A 21901-nucleotide genomic window follows, 5' to 3' on the forward strand; every position below is an offset into this window, starting at 1 on the left:
AGAGAGGAAGGGAAGACAGAGAGGGGGATAGAAAGATACACAAATGCAGACCTGTTTCACTGTCTGTGAAGCGACTCCCCTGCATGTGGGGATCCCTGGGCTTGAACCGGGATATTTACATCTGTCCATGTGCACTTAACCCACAGCACTACCGCCCGCCCCCGAACTGTGTGGAATTTTACCTCTCTTATCCAATGAACATGTCAATCATTATTAAATCAATAAAAAAGGAAATTCTTACTTCTAATGGTACCTATATTTGATTAATATTTATGCCTTTTTTTCTCATAGTAACATGTGCTACTATAGTTGAGGCACTTTATTATATTCTTTGTTCCTATGGACACTAAACTTTTAGCAATGCTTATCTCTAAAAATCTTGTTGACTTAGTTAAAAAATATAGCAAGTTAAGTTATATATTATTGCAGCTGCATGAAGACTTTTTTATATTTGTTTTTATTTGTTTTATAAATAAACTAGATCTTTGAGTATATCCAATCATATTATAGAACTCTTGACATAACATTTCATTAGATTAAGAAGCTCTTACTTGTTAGTTTGCAATCACACTAAACTATATTATTAAATTTTCTCTATATAGGAAATCCAACTATAAATATCATGACTTACATTGGAGGATTATACCCCAATTCCTTGGCTATTATTTTAATCTCTTATGATGTTTTTCTTTAGCTTGGTAAAGTTTAAGAGATTGGATTTTTTTTCCCTCTAGGGTTATTGCTGGGGCTCGGTGGTGCCTGCACCATGAATCCACTGCTCCTGGAGGCCATCCCCCCCTTTTTGTTGTCCTTGTTGTTGTAGCCTTGTTGTGGTTATTATTGTTGCTGTTGATGTAGTTCGTTGTTGGATAGGACAGAGAGAAATGGAGAGAGGAGGGGAAGACAGAGAAGGGGAAAGATACCTGCAGATCTCCTTCACTGCCTGTGAAGCAACTCCCCCCTGCAGGTAGGGAGCCGGGGGCTCGAACAGGGATCCTTACTCTGGTCCTTGCGCTTTGCACCAAGTGTGCTTAACCCACTGAGCTACTGAACGACCCCAAGAGATTGAATTTTAATTCTTCTCATATCTGTAAGCAACCATGAATATCTTACAGCTTTAGAACATTTTATCTCCTGCTTGAAAACTAATCTCCAGTAATGTAACTCAGATTGTTTATAGATCGAACATAAGGCACTTTGCTCAAGAGGCATGGATGTTTTTTTCTCCTACATTTCTTTTCTTCCTTTCTTTTTCTTTCTTTCTTTCTCTCTCTCTTTCTTTCTCTCTCTCTCTCTCTCTCTTTCTTTCTTTCTTTCTTTTTCTTTCTTATCTGAGACTTTATGCTTGAGAGTCAAATGCCAAATCCCCCATGCTATGAGCCAGGCTCCTCTTCTCTATGTCTTAATTACTGGTACTTCTAACTTAATGTAGTATCCTCAATTCTAAAGGGAATAATAATGTCACAGGAACTGACCATTGTGACTATGGGACTGGAATTGAAAATGCACCAAACACTAGACAGGATGTGACAAGAGCTACTTATATCTCCTTTATTATACAAGGAAGACACACCCAGAACAATTTGTAATGGGCATTTTGTTGTTAATTTCAAAAGGCGACTTTAGAAGTATTGTTTTTATCTAGTAGTTGACAATATAATCTTTAATATCAATTTGTTTTAAAATATATTTTCAGAGCTATTTTATAGTCATTTACACTGAGTTACTCACCCTCTTAATTTTTCTCACCTCATTAGTTTTTAATTTTGCACATCAAATATTTCCAGCGATGACTGCTTTTTCTCCACAGCAAAATGCTGATGTGCTCAGATTAGGTTTTGGAGAAGAGTTGAACTAACAATTTCTTTATTTTTTTAACAGACAATGTCTTTTCTAAGATGATTTAACTGGTTAAAAAAAAAGGTGGAGGGGATGGGATATGGAGTTCTGGTGGTGGGAATTGTGTGGAGTTGTACCCCTCTTACCCTATGGTTTTGTCAGTGTTTTTTTTAAATAAATAAATAAAAAAAATATATATATCTTGAAAGCCAGGTTAGGACAGAGTATCTCCCAAACTTGAAAAGATATAAATACAATTAACTGCTTACTACATTGGTCTTTCCATGGTCCATGTATATTCATATTTATCATAGGAACCCGTATGACCTCCAGGTCCCTCTTAGTCTGAGCTCACAGTCCAGGGTTACAGCTGTCAACATTTTCGGTTACACTCAATACAAAGCCAGTCTTCCGTGAGTGGCAGAGGAGGATGACCCAGCCTCCCTTTGGAGAGTGGGGCAGTCCTTACTCACTTATGGTGAGGGTAAGGTCCTGAAGAGGCCCACAAAAGGACCAGTGATGACATTCCTGATGAAAGCACTAATAATGGTAAAGAGAGGGATCCCTTAGAGGTCTAGGTCTATTGTATCTATGGGGTAACCCAAGGACTCCTTGACTAGGAACTTAGGTGATGAATGCCATGGTATTGGTCAAAATGGCATCATTAAGTGAGCCAGTCTCTTGCCCCTTTTCAGTTTTTGTAGTCCCTCCTTTTTCTGACAAGCTGAGACTTGCTACCAGTTAAGGCCTTGAATATCATATTTTTACATCCAAGTTGGTATTAAATTTACCTAGTTCAGTTGAATTAGGGAAACAATAGACCTAGGTTTTTAATGGGGTCTAAGTTAACTTCAAGATTTTTACATTTACTTATTTGATGATTTTAATAAAGGTTGTCCAAGGTAAAAAAAACACACACACACACACATACACACACACACACACACACACACACACACACACACACACACACACACACACAGTGAAACTTAGACAGGCTGTGATATATTGCACCAAAACAAAGGACTCTGGAAGTGAAGGAAAGGGAAGAGATAGGGTCCGATTGTGTGATAGGGAGAAAGGATTTAGGTCTGGAGAGATAGTGCCTTGAAGATTGTTGTTATGGGGGATGAGAGGTTGTACCTGCATGTCAAATTTTTGCCGTGAACAATTCACCTCCTCAATAAAGTGGAAACAAATAATCACTAAAAAAAAAAATAGAAGAAAGGTTAATTTTAATATTTATTAAAATGTGCTAGATTATATTTTGATAACATAATAAAGCTAATATTTTTGAACTGTTGCTTCTAATTTTCATAAGATATTATTCCTAATACATGACTATCAGTGGATCTCTTTTAAACAATATATATATTTTTTGGTGGTTGGAGAATCTGGAAGGGAACTGGCCCATTTTATGCTCTCATTAGGGCTGTGATGTAACAGGTAGATAGTTCAGAAAAGGAAAGCTTTGTTGGCTATAAAAGATGGGAAATTCATGTGATACCAACACATGTATATTCCTTGATAGTTTTATCCTTAAAAAAAATTTTTTTTGGGGGGGAGAGGTGGAGAGGTGGTGCACCTCATTGAGTCCCTGCAAGCGTCAACCCGGCTTTGACCTAGCACGTTATGATTGGGCCCTCCTCAATCGCTATCGAACAGGCCATGGCCGGTGCTCCGCTATGTTCCATCGCTGGGGAGCCAGAGACGACCCGAACTGCCCCTGCGCTACAGACAGACTATGACCCACATAGTCAACGACTGCCACCTCTCCAGATTCAAAAGAGGTCTCGAAACTTTACATCAGGCTCAACCTGACGCTGTTGACTGGCTACGGAAGAAGGGCAAACGCTAGAAGAAGAAGAATGTGTATGGACCTGGGTTCAAGACCCAATCCCAAGCCCTCATCCCCACCTGCCCTGGGAAAGATTCACAAGTGATGAAGCTGCAGGTGTCTGTCTAGCTCCTTCACTATCTCCACATTCCTCTCAATTTCTGGCTGTCTCTATCCAATAAATAAATAAAGATAATTAAAATATATATATTTAAAAATTCTTCTTGTTATTTATTGGATAGCAAGAAATCAAGAGGGAAAGGGAAGCTAGAGATGGGGGAGAGATAGGGATGGAGAGAGAAAGAGAGATAGAGAGAGAGAGAGAGGCCTACAGTCTCCTAGCAGGTGGAGACTGGCAGCTTGAATCCAGCTCTTGGATTGTAACGTGTGTGCTCAACCTGGTGTGCCACTGCTCATTTTTCTAGTTTTTTCCTTCTGTATTTTTAAAATATTAACATTATTTATTGAATAGAGACAACCAGAAATTTAAATGGAAGAGGGTAATAGAGAGGGCGAGAGACAGAGAGACATCTGCAACATTGTTTCAGCACTGGCAAAGGACTGGGGGCTTGAACCCTGGTCCTTGAAAGTTGTAACATGTGCACTCAGCCAGGTATGCCACCACCTGGCCCCTTTTCCTTCTATATTTACCTAAAGCGTATGAGAAAAATTTTAAGGTGGCATAGTAATAGATTTATTTAAGTAATAGATTTATTTTTAATAGGTTATTTTGAAATGCCAAAATTTAAAACTTAATTAGAGCTTACAAGGGGCTGGTGGGAAAAAGACATATTTATTTTTAAGCTCTTTTCTCCAAGTTTTCATATGTACCTATATGTTTATGTGTATATATCTATATATATACATAGATATATGTATACAAAAATATATTTTAAATCAGAACACTGCTCAGTTATGGTAATGCCAAGGATTGAGCCTGGAATCTCAAACTTCAGGCATGAAAGTCTTTTGTATAACCATTATGCTATCTTCCCAGCCCTCTTATTCTTTTCATTTAAAAGGAGATCATAATGACAATTCCTCCCAACATTTAATATTTTTGCTATTTAAATGTCAAGTTCCTATTAATCTTTAAACTATTTTATTTAGAATTTCACTAAGTATGATATTACTTTAATTTGTACAGAGGCTTATCTGAAGTTTAACTGTATGCATTCAGTAAAAAGTTTATTAAGAGAATTAATAACAAGTAAGATTTCAATCTACCTAATTAGCAAAACTAATTATTTTCTTATATACTAATCATTATTTATGAAATAAATATATTAATTAGGGTACAGGTACTTGAATAATTTAATTGAAAATGATTCTTATCTTTTCATTAAGCTAGGATTTCAATACTGAGTAGCTCAGTTAATTTATACAGCTGGAATAATAAAGCTACGTTTAAAAGTATGTTATATTTATAATGGATGTATGAAAATGGATGTATGAAAACTTTTTATTAGATAATTTTTTTGATAATTATTAAAAAGTTCCCCAGAAGACATTAAAGATCAAGAAGGATTTTGAAATACTTAAGAAATCAATTCATTCTTTCATTTTATATATATATATATATATATATATATATATATATATATATTTACAGTTAAGAAGACTGTATCAGAAATATTCTACATGCTGACATATAATCTTAGAAAAATACTGAAGAAAATAGAGAGTAGAGAATAGGTAAACATTCTAAAGTAATTTATGGAAGTGTGGGAACACTAGTTATTTTAAAATGTACAACATTTTAAATGAGGGGGGACCCAAACAGTCCTTTGGTGGTGGGAATGGTGTTGATGTATTAAAAAAAATAAAAAAGAAAAAGATGTACAACAATAGAGTTTTAACAGTTTAGTGATCTAATAAATTGCAGTATACATTAATTTAGTGGAATTAGTACAGTCACTAACAGTTCTGAGTCTTCGTTTCCTAATTCATAATATGAAGAGTTTGAACTATATGATCTGTAGGTTTTCTTAAAATTTTAAAATAATCCTTATGGTACTATAATCACACACCCTTCAAGAACATCAGTATCATGTAATTTTGAAGAGTTTAGTTATTTAAAAGAACAGGATTTGGAGGTATTAGTTTATTCATAATATTTGCTAACTAGGTCAAAATGTTTACTTTGGGAAACTATTGGGTGTGCATTTCTATGACCACCAAGGACAAGTTGCTTTATTTCCTGATGGAGGTAAATGCATGATTTCTACAATTTTTAATCTGTTTTTGGCACATTTTGAGACACTTGAAGAAACGAAAGTGACCTTTTAACTTGATTATTGTTGGTGTTGATGGTACCAAAGAATGCAATAATTTATTTGGAATGATGGCCAATACTTCCTTTCTTGCACGTAACATTTTAAAAAACCTTGCATGGAAGAGAAGTTTATTTTTCATGTGGGAGGTGGTGATCCTTTTGAAATGGAATTATGTTCTCGTTGCCTTGGCAACAGAAGATTCCATGCCCTTCTTTCTACAGTGTATATTTCTTCAAGTCCTGGTGATTATATGTCTTCTACTCATTGGTGGCAGTTTGCAGTTACTGGCATCAAGACACCATATGACATCTATCTAAGGTGTTTGTCACCGTTGAATTTCCAAGACACATTAAGCATTTCAGAGGGTGATTATTACAGTGTCTCTTTTAGGAGGGAGGTTGGATATTCATTTTTTTCCCTTTTTTTAACTTTCTGTAGTAACCAGTTATCATGTAGGGCAGGGCCACAGAATTTAGGTGCTGGGTAGGTGTGGGATTATACCCTGAAATCTTACAATCTTGTAACTTGCTATTGATCACAAATTAAAAAATAAATTAATTAAGTGGAAAAGTAAAAAAAGGTTTACTTGGGATATATATATATAGTTTATTGCTGTAGATCCAAGGGTTCTAAATGGGGTAGATGGGAGGAGGGTTGAAAGGGCATGGGAAAGTCGGGTGGTAGCTCAGCGGGTTAAGCTTATGTGGCTCAAAGCACAAGGACTGGAGCAAGGATCTCAGTTCGAGCCCCGGCTCCCCACCTACAGGGGAGTCGCTTCACAGGTGGTGAAGCAGGTCTGAGGTGTCTGTCTTTCTCTCCTTCTCTCTGTTTTTCCTTCCTCTCTCCATTTCTCTCTGTCCTATCCAACAATGACATCAACAATAATAATAATAACTACAACAAAAAACAACAAGGATAACAAAAGGAAATAAATATATATATAAAAAAAGAAAGGTCATGGGACACTGGTGGAAGATGACTTTGGTTGGTGGTGGATGTGGTGCATAGTTATTTGTTATGAGGAGATAAGAAATTGTACCATGTTTCAGACTGGGGAGATAGCGTAGTGGTTATGTAGAAAGATTATCATGCCTGAGGTGTCAAAGAAATTATTTCATGCCCGAGGCACCAAAAGTCCAAGGTCCAATCTCCACAAACACTATAGACCACAGTTGAACAGTGCTCTGGTAGAGACAAACAATCCAAACAGAGAAACAAATAACACCCTCCCCCCAAAAAACTTAAGTTGTACTCTTGTCCTAGCAGTCTTGTAAATCACTATTTCCCCAAATAAAATAATCGAAGAAAAAAGCAACTAGTATTACAAGTTTTCACCAGTTATTTAATACTGAGAAATGGCCTTTGGATTTGGAGAAATGAACATGGACCACACGTTTATCATCATTTCCCTTCTCTTCCCTTCCCTTTTCCTTCCTTCTTTTAATATTTTATTATCTTTATTTATTTATAGGATAGAGCCAGCTAGAAATCGAGAGGCAAGGGGGTGATAGAGAGGAAGAAACAGAAAGACACCTTGCAGGCCTGCTTTGCCACTCACAAAACTTTACCCCTGCAGGTGGGGACCGGGGCTTGAACCTTTGTCCTTGTACACTGAAATGTGTGCATTTAGCCAGGTGCACCACCACCTGGCCGCCATTTCCTTCCTTCCTCCCTCCCTTCCTCCCCTCCCTCCCTCCCTCCCTCCCTTCCTTCCTTCCTTCCTTCCTTCCTTCCTTCCTTCCTTCCTTCCTTCCTTCTTTCCTTCCTTCCATCCCTCTTTCTTTTTTCACAAATAACATGACAGGCAGGTCAGACTCTGTGTACAGTATAATGTGCTGATTCCTTATTATTATTGCATGACTGAAAAGACCTACTAATCATTTAATTGTCTTAACCCGCTGCACTACCGCCCCGACTCCCTCATTTAATTGTCTTAAATATTTCCCTCATGCAGAGGTGTAAATTCTGAAATATTGTCATTACAGTTTCAGCTGTTTAGTTTCTTTTTCCCAAAGCTCCCTTAAGATGTTTATATTCTTCTGAAGAATTATTATTTGGGATAAACTTATATTCAGTGGCAGGGATTTTCAAATATAATCTTTTTCCTGTGAAAAGAACCTGGTGCTGTTCTTGGGAAAGGGCATAGTGCTGAAGTAGCAGAAAAGGAGAAAAGATTTATATTATATTCTACATAATTTTATGAACTTAAAGATAACTGCATTGTATACATTTTTTATGTGTGCTGAGTTTTGTTGCTTTTCTATGAAGTTTTATGAGCTTTGAGGCAGGTTCAAAAATGTACATATTTTGTAAAGTAGTCAAGAGCATTTGTTATTCACTGATAAGCATTGTTTTCATTAGCATTATTCCAGGGAATATGTACATATATTTTTGGAAATAATAGTGTGAATTTGAACAAAATATTGTAATGCTTAATTTAGCATTCACACTCCCGTACCTGTAATTCTTTAGGTAGTTCCTTAATGTGTTATGTAAAGTGGAGATAATAACCACAGAGAACAGTTTCTTTAGGGAGGACAGCTAAGGTGTATTTTTCCTCTCTACCATTCCAGAGTTTCCTGTATTTTTATTTATTTATTTTTTTTTTGGTGTGTGTGTGTGTTTGAGAGAGAGAGAGAGAGAATCTATTTAGGGATTACATTTCCCAGAATTCTTTTGGCCAAGAGTGTACATAAGACTAATTTATCCTCAGTGGAATAGCAGTAGATGAATCCTGCGCTATTTGTCTAAAAATTATTTTGGGTTGTCATTGTTGGGGGGAAGAGTGTGGGAAAAGTATTCTAGAGAAAATATTCTAGAAGAAAAAAATATTTTTTTCCTTTCTAGTGAATAGGAAAACACTATTATAGTGTCTTTGTGACTTTGTTTCCACGTAAGTGAAAAACTTTTGGGGATTAATGACATTACAGCAAGATTAAAATAATACATAATCCTGAGTGACCTTGTGGATCAGGACTAGCTTAGAAACCTTGAATGATCCTTGGGAATTTTGGGGGTTAGGCATTGTTGTATATTTATGAAAATAAATTATATCTTATATTAGCATTTAAAAATTCTCTACTAATTGTAGCTTCTCCATCACTAGTCTGACTCATTTCCCCCCTATCTTTTATTAATAGTGGGTTACAAGATTGCAAGTTTATAGTGTGTAGTTCTAATCACACCCAGCACCAAAGTTCTGTGTCCTATCACCCTCCCATCTCACAAAGATAACCACTAGAGTTCTCACAAGACTTAGAAACAGTTTTCTTGCTTCTGTTTTTTTTTTTTTTTTTGGGTTTGTTTGCAAGGTCATGTTTCAGTTCTCTCTCTCTCTCTCTCTCTCTCTCTCTCTTTTTGCTTCCAGTTGCTGGGACTTGGTGCTGGCACTAAGAATCCACTACTCCTGGCAGCCATTTTATTTTTAAATTATCAAAAAAAATTTTATTTGTTTGTTTATTTAAATATATTTACATATATATTTATTTATTATTGGATAGAGACAGAGAGAAGTTTTGAGGGGTGAGGGAGACAGAGAGGGAAATGAGAGAGAGAGAGAGAGAGAGAGAGAGAGAGAACCTACAACCTTGCTTCATTACTTGTGAAGTTTTCCCCCTGCAGGTGAGGACCAGGGACTTGAACCTGGGTCCTTTTACACTGTAGTGTGTGTGCTTAACCAAGTGCTCCACCACCTGGTTCCCTCCTTTTTTCCTTCAATTTTATTCAATAGAACAGAAAGAAATTGAGAGAGGAAGAGGAGATAGAGGAGAGAAAGACACTTGCAGACCTGCTTCACCACTTGTGAAGCAGTATGGCCAGTATGACTCTTTTTTTTTTTTCCAGGTAAATTAAACTTTATTGGACACAAAAACATGTTAGAACATGAAAGAGAGAGAGAGATAAAAGGAGAAAGAAAGGAGGCTTTAAAGTGACTTAGATACTGCTTACACAGTAGTTCTGGGGGAAAAGAGTGTGGGCCCCAAAGGTTCACCCTTTTATTTTTACTTTATTTTATTTTTTATAAAATGGAAACACTGACAAGGCCATAGGATAAGAGGGGCACAACTCCACACAATTCCCACCACCAGAACTCCGTATCCCATCGTCTCCCCTGAAAGCTTTCCTATTCTTTAACCCTCTGGGAGTATGGACCCAGGGTAATTATGGGGTGCAGAAGATAGAAGGTCTGGCTTCTGTAATTTCTCCCCTGCTAACATGGGCATTGGCAGATTGATCCATACTTCCAGCCTGTTTCTATCTTTCCCTAGTGGGGCAGGGCTTTAAAAATAACAATAACATTTTTTTCTATGAAAGTGCTCAATATACAGTATGGTATATGTGGTTGTTAATTGCCAGAATAATTCATTGGTGCCTCTCAAAAGTTGATGCAGTGAGTTCAATGCTTTCACAAATTTCACCATAAAACAGTATCCAACTGATCTAATGAACTTGTTTAATTTAAAAGTCCATGTGAAGACATCACATTTCTGTCAAAATATTCCTTATTTTTGTTATTCCCTTATTTCTTTACAACTTGTACTCCATATGTGTTTCTTTCATTTACTTATTTCATTTCTTTATTCTAAGTACTGGAGAAATTAGGAAGTATTGTTTCTTACCTGAAGAAGCTCATGCCTTTATCTGTTTTAATGAACAGTATCTCCCAGAATTCAAAAGTGTTAGCCAAAAGTCTACTTGATGTATTTTTGAGAAATGAATGTAGTTGATTAAAAATAGGTCAAATGCTGTATAATATAAGGTATTATCAAAGTGATAAGTGATGTTGAAGTAAGAACTATGTTATGGGTGGTGGTGCACTCAGCTGAACACACAAGAACTCAGGTTCAAGCCGTTGGCCTCCAGTTGCAGGGGAGAAGCTTCAAAAATGGTGAAGCAGAGTTGCAGGTATTTCTCTTTCTCCTTTTTGACCTACCCCTTCCATCTCAGTTTTTTATGTCTCTATCCAATAAATGAATAAGCAAAAAATAAAATTAAAAAAACCCCAGCCTTATAAAAAAGGATTCATCTACAAAAAAGAAATAATAGCTATAGATTTTCAAATACTGAGAGGTAACAGTAAAGACATGAGATTTTGTGGGGGGAGACTTTATATTAGATCTTGGTGGGTAGACAGATACTACTCACAAATTGAAGGCAATACTTCCCAATAGAATATTGGGGATGATGCCAGAGATCTAGCATCTGATGTCAACTGGTCATACATGACTACTGAATACTTAAAACAAAGCAAGGCTGACTGAGGAACTATTAAAATAAAATTCAAATAGCCACTTCTGGCTAATGCTACCATAGTAATATTACAGATATAAAAATTCAAGTAGTAAGGTTGTAGGAATAACGATTTTGATATAACAAAAGTCAATTAAGTTTGGGGCTTAAATGCTTGAACTCATTAACTAGACTGACTAGAATATCAATTAAATTAAGACTGTAGAAAATGTTTGTTTCTTCATGTATTCTCTGGAAGTATATAAGTTTGCATTGCACTACTTTATATGTACATGTGTACGCACACACACACACACACACACACACACAACCTTGAAATGAAAACTACTTATTGAATGGTATTGAGAATTCTAAAGGAGGTATTAATTTTTAAAAAAATTGTTATTTATAAAAAGGAAACATTGAAAAAACTAAGAGGGGTACAGCTTTGCACAGTTCCCACCACCGGACCTCCATATCCCATCCCCTCCACTGATAGCTTTCCTATTCTTTAACCCACTGGGAGTATGGACCCAAGGGCATTGTGGGATGCAGAAGGTGGAAGGTCTGGCTTCTGTAATTGCTTCCCCCCTGGACATGGGCATTGATAGGTCCATCCATACTCTCATCCTGTCTCTCTCTTTCCCTAGTGGGGAAGGGCTCTGGGGAAGGGAAGCTCCAAGGCACATTGGTGGGGTTGTCTGTCCAGGGAAGTCTGGTCACATCCTGTTGGTATCTGGAACCTCGTGGCTGAAAAGAGAGTTAACATACAAAGCCAAACAAATTGTTGAACAATTGGTATTAAAAATTTTAACTGAAGTTTTGTTTATTTCCTTTTAATTGAACAATTTTTAAAATTTACTTACTGCCATCAAGGTTATCACTGGGGCTCAGTGCCCTCACAATTCTTCCCTTCCTGGAAACCATTTTTATTTTTGTTTTTCAGAGAAAGAAAGAGAGAGGGAGAGATTGAAAGAAGAAAGAGAAGAAAGAGACAGATGGTGGGAGAGGGAGAGAGGAGAGAATTCGAGAAAACCAGGAGAGACTCCTGCAACACTGTTTCACCACTGAAGAAGTCCTGTTCCCTCTCCCGCTCCCCAAATGGGGACTAGCATGGCTATGAGCTTTACCTGGTATACCACCACCCAGCCCCAATAGTTAAATGTTTTTTTGTGTGTGTGTGTTTGTGAAATGAGAGTGTATATATCCTTTATAATTAGTGCTTCCAGGTCCCTTGGATATATTCCTAGGAGTTGTATTTGTGTATCATAAGGTATTTCCTTATGGTATCCTCCCCAGATCCCTACCCCACTAGGGAAAGAGAGAGACAAGCTGGGAGTATGGATCAACCTGCCAACACCCATGTTCAGCGGGGCAGCAATTACAGAAGCCAGAACTTCCACCTTATGCACCCCAGAATGACCTTGGGTCCATACTCCCAGACGGATAAAGTATAGGAAAGCTATCAAGGGAGGGGACTGGATATGGAGCTCTGGTGGTGGGAATTATGTGTAATTGCACCCCTTTTATCCTATGATCTTGTCAGTGTTTTCATTTTATAAATAAAAAAATAAAAAAGAAAACAAGAGAATTTAATGAGAAGGAATGATGGAGTTGAAGAAAGTGAGAGAAAAAAAGGGACAGCAGATATACTTACTTCTTTGGTGGAATATTTATTTATATTAAACATTTCAGTATACTTTATCTAATTTTGAAGTGCAAAAAAAAAATGAAATTAAAAGCAAGACCTTTCCAAACTGAGAAGTATCCAAACGTGGTAAGTCTCCCAGCTGCTACGGTGTCCTGCTTAGTACAAGCAATGTGATATGGGAAAATAGCGAGAATATGTTTTCTTCCAGATGCCAAGGTCATTTGATGAGATTTAAAGAGAGAAATGTTTCTGGGAGGCATTCTGTTCATTCCCAGAGAGCTTTTATCGATCTACTGTAAAAAGCCAATTTCTACTTTCATATGTGTAGAACTCCTATTGGGGTCAAAGGTAGAGGACATGCCTGGGTCCAAAAGGGATGTTTTCAGCTTGAATTTTCTAAAATAAATTTCAGCAGGAAAAAAGTTAATAGAAAATATTAATCCCGGAAGATTCATTTCACACACTGTGATATCTTTGTAGTGTTCCTTTCCTCTACAATAAACTTGATACACTCTATATTTGTTCTGAAAAGCTCTGTGTTATCTATCTACCTATCCCTATCTATCATCTATCTATCTATCTATCTATCTATCTATCTATCTATCTATCTATCTATCAATCATCTATCTATCTATTTATCTATCCATCTTTATCTCACTTCCAGATATTAGCTTTATTTCTACTCACTCATATAAGGGAAAAGACAGAAAGTTCTGATACAAATACCACTTGAAATTTTATTTTTTAAAACTTGTAACTATTTATTTTTACAATCAAGTAGTAACAGTTAAGTACTTTGGGGAAGCAACACTAAATTTTTAGATGTTCAGCTTTAGCAGTTCTTGAGTGGATGTAATGATCCTTGTCAATTGCTGGTGAGAGAATTCAATAGGGAATTTGCTTTCTTAAAACTGTAAATATAAGTGACATAAACAGTCTCCAAGCAGTTTTTGTTTTACTTTTGCTTTCATATAAGAACAGGGCTGGGTGTTTATAGTACTAAAGTTATTCTGCAAGTGTCACTATAAAGAGGTGTACACACACACACACACACACACACACACACACACACACACACAGGAGAGAGAGAGAGAGAGAGGAGAGAGGACTATAGCACTGCTCAGCTCTGTCTTATTGTTGTGCTAGTGATTGAATCTGAGACTTCAGAACCTCAGGCATAAAAGTCTTTTGCGTAACCCCAGCCCTTATTCAGAAATTCTGAAGGAGATGGCTTTGCTTATTGTGTAATTTTATTTTTTGAATGAAACATATTTCTGAGAACTTATTTCTCACGTAGATGTTCATCTTTCATTATGCCAGAACAGGATATTTCCTTAGCATATAAAAAATTAATTCTGTGCCTCCAGTAGTGTTGAAATTGATTCCTTAGCATATATCCCTTGCCTGACCTGTAGCGTTATCTGTTCTCAATCTGGACTGGAAAATAACTGTAGATGTCTTTATGAAAACTTAATGTAGTTATTGAATTATTCTTTCCTGACCTAGTAAACCATTTTGAAAAGTTTGTTGGGATTCTGTGCATCAAGGTTGGAAGCAAAGGAATTTTTTGATACTTCTGAAGTTAATGACTCTCGCTATGTACAGAACTGAGAGTTCACCTGAATGACTGTTTGTGCAATTTATGGTTATGATGATTCACCTTGATTTTTTTTTTTTCTTACCAGAGCACTGTTCAGCTCTGGTTTATGGTGGTGGGGTATTGAATTTGAGACTTCAGAGTCTCAGGCAGGAGAGTCTCTTTGCATAACCATTATGCTAACTAACCCCACCACCTTGCCATTTTCTAAAACACATATTGTACTTAATTAAGTCTAAAGTATATCACACCATAAATTTTCTTTAGTAAGCTAGCACTGGTGATGACACTTCTCAATGCTAGCTAGAGGGTCTTTTGTCAGTGAACACATGTATAATGTATGTGAATTTATTCTTTATCTCTTCAGTTAACCAAGTGTCTTCCTGTCCTTGGATCTACCCCATAAAGCCTTTCCCAAATTCTCCTTGCATTCCACCTTCTTTGTCTCCTCCTGTTTGTTGACATCAATTTATTTGTTAATTTATAGTAATAAGAACTCATGGTTGTGTTTTTTTTTTTTTGTCTTCAGGGTTATTGCTGGGGCCCGGTGCATGCACTATGAATCCACTGCTCCTAAAAGTCATTTTCTCCATTTTGTTATTGTTGTTGTTATTATTGTTGTCATTATTGCTGTTGTTGATGTAGGATAGGACAGAGAGAAATCCAGAGAGGAGGGGAAGATAGAGAGGGGGAGACAAAGACAGACACCTGCAGATCTGCTTCACCACCTGTTAAGCGACGCCCCTGCAGGTGGGAGCCGAGGCTTGAACCGGCTCCTTATGCTGGTCCTTGTGCTTTGTACCATGTGTGCTTAACCCAATGTGCTACTGCCCGGCCCCCATGAACTCTTGTTTAATGAGTTTTAGTCTATTAATTTCACATTAAAGTTTGATTTTCAAATAAGTTTGTCCAGAGTTCCTTAAAAGTTGATTCATATCCTTTTTTTTTTTAAAAAAAACCTTTATGTTTTATTTATTTTCCTTTTTGTTGCCCTTGTTTTTTTTATTGTTGTTGTAGTTATTATTGTTGTTATTGATGTCGTCATTGTTAGATAGGACAGAGAGAAATGTAGAGAGGAGGGGAAGACAGAGATGGGGAGAGAAAGAAGCGACTTCCCTGCAGGTGAGAAGCAGGGGTCTCGAACTAGGATCCTTATGCAGGTCCATGCGCTTCGCATCACCTGCGCTTAACCTGCTGTGCTACCACCCAAATCCCCTCTTATATCCTTTTCACAACTTCCCATTGCATCAACAGTCATGATTTGTTCATCACTGTATGCCAGATAAATATGCTAAATAATGGTAGTCTATTAGAAAAATTAATTTTCAAATACTTATAAATTCACGTTAATGTTATTGAATCAAACAACTAGTCTTTTCCAACATTATATAACTGAACTCTAGTCCATAGGCTATTATTCTGTTTTCCTTTGAATATGCTTCTTCTTTTTCTTATTTTAACTAAATAATATTTCACTTTTTAATTATATTTATTTATTAGTTAGAGACAGCCAGAAATGGAAGGGGGAGGTAGAGAGGAAGAGAGACAGAGAGAGACCTGCAACACTGCTTCACCACTCACAAAGCTTTCTCCCTTCAGGTGGGGATGGGGAGCTCGAACCTGGGTCCTAGCACATTGTAACATGTGCACTCAGCCAGGTGCATCACCACCTGGCCCCCCATATTTCACTTTCCACAGTTCAACCCAATCTTTGTGTGACATGCTTTAAACTAACTGCTAAATTAATTCTGAAATTTCTGTTGGAAATTTAACTTTATACCACCCCTTTCTGCCTTTTTTGATGCTGGTTTGGTCCTTGGAATGAGTACCAGCTCATGAAATGTGAGAGAAGTGGTATGACCTCTGTATAACCACTAAAAAGTGCTTCATTCAATGCATCATGCTCTCCTACCAGAAGATTGGAAGGGTGGAGCTCAGATCAACTTTAGAAGTTAAGGTTGCAACTTCTGCCACTAGTTTGGATTATTTTTATTATGTTCACGAAAGTAACATTGCTTAATAAAATTTTGTTTCCCTGGTGCCCTATTCAAGGAGTCCTGAGACTCCCAAACAGACATGATGGGCCTAGACCTTGAATAATTCCCTCCCTCCATTGTAATCGGTCATTCCTATCAGGAACAACACAATAGACCCCTTTGTGGGCCCCCATAGGACCTTGCCCTCAACTGGGATCAACAATGGTAGAGAATGTTCCATCCTCCGAAGAAAGGCTGGACAATATACTCTATGCTACACCTGAGGAAGATGGGTTGATATTGGGGCAGCTTGGAATGTTCCTATTTATGACCACAGAATGTGAGCTCAGATTTACAGGGATGCAGAGGTCACATAGGCTGCTAAGCTGAATATGGGCCCCAGATCACATCAACAATATCTATACACCTTTCTCATATTTGGGAGCTACTCTCTTCCCTGATCCAGCTTTCTGGCCCTTCTGCCAGCCATGACATCACCTCCCCAGACAATAATTAGGACCCACCTGCATATCAGATTTCAGGTTCAGGCAAACAAACAAAGAAACAACAACAACAAACCACTAGTATAGCCGTAGGCCCTTTGGAATATAACTAAAATATGCCTACTAGCTATCTATGAAATGAACACCCCCCTCCCCCAACTCTTAATCTGCACTATTCCAACCTTTAGGTCCATAATTGGTCAACAATCTGTTCAGCTTTATATGTCAACTCTCTTTTCAACCACCAGGTTCCAGATGCTAACATGATGACGACCAGACTTCCCTGGACAGACAATCCGACCAATGTGTCCTGGAGCTCCGATTCCTCAGAACCCTGCCCCACTAGGGAAAGGGAGGGAGACAGACTGGGAGCATGGATGGGCCTACCCATGTTCAGTGGGGAAGCAATTACAGAAGCCAGACCTTCCATCTTCTGCATCCACAATGACCTTGGGTCCATACTCCCAGAGGGGTAAAGAATAGGAAAGCTATCAGGGGAGAGGATGGGATACAGAGTTCTGGTGGTGGGAATTGTGTGAAGTTGAACCCCTCTTATCCTATGGTTTAGTCAATATTTCCTTTTTATAAATAAAAAAAATAAAAAATTGTGTTTCTATTATGCATCATTAAAATCAACTTGTGTATATAAAAATCACATGTGTTATATTAAGCTTATCACTGAAACTTCAATCCTGTCCTTCCCTGTACAATTCACCTTTATATCTAATTTCCCCTGTCTATTTTTCCCTCTCCTCTGGCAACACTGGTTGTATAGTCTTAGAAAGTTGAACATGTAATAATAGAAATAGGTGTGCTTGACCTTTTATAGTGTAGTATTTGATTGTTACAATGGAACTTTATTTGGTTTGACTATTTCTCTTGCATTTAGGAGGCAATAAAAAGCCCTCTTGCAACTAACTTAATAACAACAAATTCTCATAGATGTAATGCAAATATCTGCTCTGAGGCAAAGCCTATTTTATTTATTTATTTATTTATGAATTCATTACACTGATTACACTGTAATGGGATGATGGACCTTAATAATGAGAAAGAAGGCGATGGGCAGACAGTGCAGTGAGTTAAGCACACATGGCATGAAGTGCAAGGACCAGTGAAAGGATCCCGGTTTGAGCCCCCAGCTCCCCACCTGCAGGGGAATCGCTTCACAGGTGCTGAAGAATGTCTGCAAGTGTGTATCTTTCTCCCCTCCTCACATCTTCCCCTCCTCTCTCCATTTCTCTCTGTCCTATCCAACAATGATGGCATCAACAACAACAACAATAATAACTGCAACAACAATAAAACAAGAAGGGCAACAAAAGGGAAAAAAAAGTTGAAAAAAATGAGAAAGAAAATTGAATAGGTAGATGTAAGAGAAAATCTGTGTGCCATTTGTATCAAACGTGGTGATTTTTGTTTAGAGCCTTGCTACTCATTTCCTAGGTGCTATGCTAGATAACAAAGTTCTCCCTCAATTTTCTAGATATAATGTAGAACATTTTTTTCTTTTCACATGTCTTTAATTACATGTTGACAAATTCTCTACTGTCATATGTAAATTTCATTTTCCAGACCCAGTACATGTTTATTGTGAACCACATATACTTAAATAATCCAGTGGACTAAGCTTTTTAAAGGAACTGATTCCTAGCTTCAAGTTTCGCATTCTCTTAATATCTATTTGCTTTGATTTCGTCCTCTGAAACATAGTCCTCAGCTTATGAACACATTGAAACTTTTGTCAAGTAGTTATGAGAAATTACTTTGTAAATCAGGATCCCATGGGGAATGTAAAATCATGAGGTTTTTGTTACTATTGTATAGTAGTAAGTGTTCAATTGACTTTTGTTTCCTCCTAAAATTCATAGCTTTAGATAAAAATATTTACCTATTTTGATTGCTATTTAGCGAATACACAATATTCTGGATCATAAGGTAAATTACTGATGGATTTAAACTGTAGTACTGGTTACTAATCAATATCCTAATACTACTTATTCAGTTGGTATTTTAATTTCTTTCCTTTATTGTTAAAATAATGGAAATAAATCATACTGTTTTCTATTTTTTATGGTTAAAAACATCAAACAAAGCAGATTTGAGGGCATGTGCCTTTGATTGCTTGTATAATATAATCCCACAGTTTCTGCTGTGTATGACATGTACTTTACAAAGACATTTTGCCTCTGATCATGGTTTCTTTGTCATCTCTGTTTTGAGTATATATTCCTTCAATCTAAGCACTTAAGTTTTCAAATTGGTAACCAAATTATTTATTGTAGTAATTTTAGGTATAAAAGAGGATCTGGATATCATATTCCTTAATAAACTAACACTGAAGCATAACCAATTTTATATGTGAAAAAGTAAAAGAAGAGAAAACTTTGTCATTAATTTCTAGTTTAATTCCTTTATTAATCAGAGACCATGCTTTATATGATGTGTGCCACTGCTTTTATAGTTCAGAATATGAGTTTTCTTAGTAAGGTTTTGATTGCAATTACAGAGTATACATTCCACTGTTTGGGATAGATATTTTACAAATGTTAATTAGATCAATCTTATATTGTCTTTACTGTTTATCCTACATTTAATTTATCCTACAATAGTTCCCAAAGACTTTCCTAACTAAATTCCACAAACTTAGTTCACATTCAAGGTGTTGATACAACCATAACTTCTCTGAAGGTACCAGGGGAAAAAGACATTCCAGACTTCTCTTCTGGGTTCAGGCAGTTCTTTGACTTGACATAGCACAATCCCAGACATGTGAGTGTGTCTGAGTTCAACTTTTTTTCCATTTAGAAAGTTACTGAAGGATCTAGAGGGATGCAGAGGTCACACAGGCAACAAAGGTAATTATGGGCCCCAGATCACATCAAATGGACGGGGTTTACAGTCAACAATATTTATACATCTTTCCCATATTGGGAGCTACTCTCTTCCCTGATCCAGCTTTCTCGTCTTTTTCCCAGCCATGACATCATCTTCCCAGACAATAACTTGGATCCACCTGCATATCAGATTTCAGACTCAGGCAAACAAACAAACAAACAAACAAACACAAACACTAGTATAGCTACAGGCCCTTTGAAATATAACTAAAATATGCCTACTAGCTATCTGCAAAATGGAGGACCCTCCAACACTTCATCTGCACTATTCCAGCCTTTATATCGATGATTGTTCAATAATTTGTATGGCTTTGTGTCGGGCTAGCTTCGCGAGCGGAGACAGACGACCAGGGACTCATGGCTAGCTTCGTGAGTGGAGACAGACGACCAGGGACTCATGGCTGAGCTGTACGCAGTATCTCTTTATTCATGCAGGACGCAGCACAATCTAAGCCGAGCTAGACTAAACTAAACTAAAATTAAACTAAAACGAACAATGCTGTCCTTATATATACTTTCCAAGCAGGGTGTGAACAGGATGTGACGTAGAGAGGGTGGAGAGAAAAGTGACTGGTGAAAATCAGGGTGTGACAAGGAGAGGGGGCAGAGCAAAAACACATCATGAGCCAGTGGGGCTTGAACCAATGCCCTACAGTGGTTATGTAAATAGAATACAGTGGTTATGTAAATAGAATACAGTATTAAGCAGGGGATATTAAACCAATGAAACAGAAGGGGTTTTTAGAAGCAGAATTAGAAGCATACTAACAGCTTTGTATATTAACTTTATTTTCAGCCACCAGGTTCTAGATGCTAGCAGGATGTGACCAGACTTCCCTGGACAGACAACCGCACCAATGTGCCTTGGAGCTCTACTTCCTCAGAGCCCTTCCCCACTAGGGAAATAGAGAAAGACAGGCTGGGAGTATGGATTGACCTGTCAACACCCATGTTCGGGGGGGGGGAAAACAATTACAGAAGTCAGACCTTCAACCTTCTGCATCCAACAATGATTTTGGGTCCATACTCCCAGAGGGTTAAAGAATAGGAAAGCTATCAGGGGAGGCGATGGGATACAGAGGTCTAGTGGTAGGAATTGTGCGAAGTTGTATTCATCTTATCCTATGGTTTTGCCAATGTTTCCTTTTTATAAATAAAAAAATTTAAAAAGTTACTGAAGTAAACTTTTAAAAATGTTTTTTAAATTATCTTTATTTATTTATTGAATAGAGACAACCAGACATCCAGAGGAGAAGGGTAGGGAGAGAGGGACAGAGACAAGAGAGACATCTGCAGCACTACTTCACCCTTGCAAAGCTTTCCCCTTGCAGGTATGCTGGGGCTCACGTGGGGTGACTCTCAGCTAGGAAGGTAAGCTTACCGAGACTCCATCACTAGCTGAAGAGACTACATGGTAAAGAAAGAGACTCGAGGAGGATTCTGATACAAACACTCTCAATTTATTCAGGGGTGGGCTTGGGTATATGTAGAGAAAGTTAAACAAAGAACATTTTTCAAATACATCAGAAATTACAGGTTTCTTAAAGGTCAGCTTGCCCCTATGGTAGGGGGCTGGTATGACAAGAATTGACGCCATACATAAAGGTGAAGATAATTAGTCTCCTGATACAGGCATTTAATTACCCAAAGGCATTTGAGAGAAGAATGGGGTTAAACCAGTTAAGGTGAGATAGAGAGAAGATAAACAAGGATTGATGTAAATTAAGGACATCAAAAGGCACTGTTAGGAGTGTGTGATAAGGTGTGTACTCCTTTGTGATCAGAAGGTGAGGTGAACTTTGAGTAAATGAACCTTAAAGCAGGCAGCCATGTGGCCTGCCAGCAGGAAGAAACTAAGTGCAAGAGGTCTGCAGGTTTTCTGTGAGCCTGGGAGGCAAACAATGCAAGCTTAGTCTGGGAGACTAACAATGCAAGCTTAGTCTGGGAGACATTTTCCCTCTTGGCTCATCTCTATGACAAGAGAGGCTAACAAGTGGGGTGTCTTTCCAGACCTCCATCCAAGGATGGGAGAGCTCCCCTAAGCTCTACCAAGCTTTCACATAGTCCCACACAGGTAGGCTAAAACCCATGTCCTT

The sequence above is a fragment of the Erinaceus europaeus genome, chromosome 11 (assembly GCF_950295315.1).
Source record: "Erinaceus europaeus chromosome 11, mEriEur2.1, whole genome shotgun sequence".
Taxonomy (NCBI): domain Eukaryota; kingdom Metazoa; phylum Chordata; class Mammalia; order Eulipotyphla; family Erinaceidae; genus Erinaceus; species Erinaceus europaeus.